General features: G+C 35.9%; 1 non-coding gene across 1 annotated transcript; it reads right to left on the bottom strand.

Moving 5' to 3' along the window:
- Positions 1-487: 487 nt before the first annotated feature.
- On the bottom strand, positions 488-634 carry LOC127491855 (U4 spliceosomal RNA). The gene has a single exon (XR_007920790.1). It is a non-coding gene; the product is annotated as a U4 spliceosomal RNA (small nuclear RNA).
- Positions 635-1,298: the final 664 nt, after the last annotated feature.

Raw genomic sequence — 1,298 nt, 5'->3', positions numbered from 1 at the left:
GCGGGAAAGATAAAATGTATGGTCGATTCTTTAACTTCATTTATTAGTATGTTATCATCTCTGAAGGGGACCAATTCATTGTCCATCTCCTTAATCATTGATTTAAATATATTTTGTGGATTTAAATTAATTTCAATCATCTATTTTAAGCTCCAATGGTCTCACTAAGAACCTCTACCTCTTTGCTCTTGATTTCTTTTGACCCTAGTAGTTTTTGATAGTTTTCTCTTAGCAGTTGTGATAAGGAACTCATGTTACTTATCAGGCTTGCTTGTGTTAAGCCTTTCTTTCTTTGGATATGGAATTAGCCTTTTTCCCAGGAAGTAAAAAGCATTGTGAAATACTTTGGAAAATAGCACATTAAGGCCACAAATATATGAACACCAGATATTCCCTAGATCTTTTCAGTTCCAAGAGGTAGAAATATACATGTATTTTCCATACCTATCTACATAAAGTTTTGTTCTCATGCGTTTATACTGACAATCCTAAATCAAATTTAGAACTATAGGGTTTTAAAGTTAATCTATTGTATATTACTTCTATGTCTTCTTTCTTGGGAAAAGTTTTCAATTAGCAATAATCGCGCCTCAGATAAACCTCATTGGCTACGATACTGCCACTGCACAAAGCTACTATGCCTTCTTTCTTTTATACTAAGAAACCTATTGTTCAAGGACACAAGAGATAGAAGAATTAGACTACTCCATAATTATTCATGTATTTTATCCCATATCTCACATGTACACATTAGTCTCAGGATAACTATAGTAACATTATCCTCATTAATATAACATTTTTAAATAACAAAACAATCTCTGTGCTGGCAGTGTAGGAGATAAGCTGCTGCTTGTGACATGAAGAGCATATGTCTTGAGTTTCCGTTTGGGTCCAGGCTGCCATGCGTGGGATGCAGCTCCCCGCTATAGTGCCTGGGAAAGTAGTGGAAGATGGCCCAAGTACTTTGGCACCTGCCACCTGTGTGGGAAACCTAAACTGAGTTAAGGGTTAGTTTTAGGTTTGCCCAGTCAGGCCATTGTAACCATTTTGGCAGTAAACCAGCAGACAGAAGAGCGCCCTCTTTCTCTTTACCTGTCAGTCTGCCTTTTGAAATATTAAATAAATCTTTAAAAATAAGTATTTCCACTTTTTCCCCATTTTCTGCAATTTTACCATACTCATAGTATCTGAGTGAACCATTGCATGGAAGATCTCTCTCTCTCTCTCTCTCTCTCTCTCTCTGCCTCTCCTCTTTCTGTGTTTAATTTTGACTTTCAAATAAATGAATTTTTTTTTTT

The sequence above is a fragment of the Oryctolagus cuniculus genome, chromosome 3, assembly GCF_964237555.1.
Source record: "Oryctolagus cuniculus chromosome 3, mOryCun1.1, whole genome shotgun sequence".
NCBI classification, from domain to species: Eukaryota; Metazoa; Chordata; class Mammalia; order Lagomorpha; family Leporidae; genus Oryctolagus; species Oryctolagus cuniculus.
This window is presented reverse-complemented; position numbering and strand designations above follow the sequence as displayed.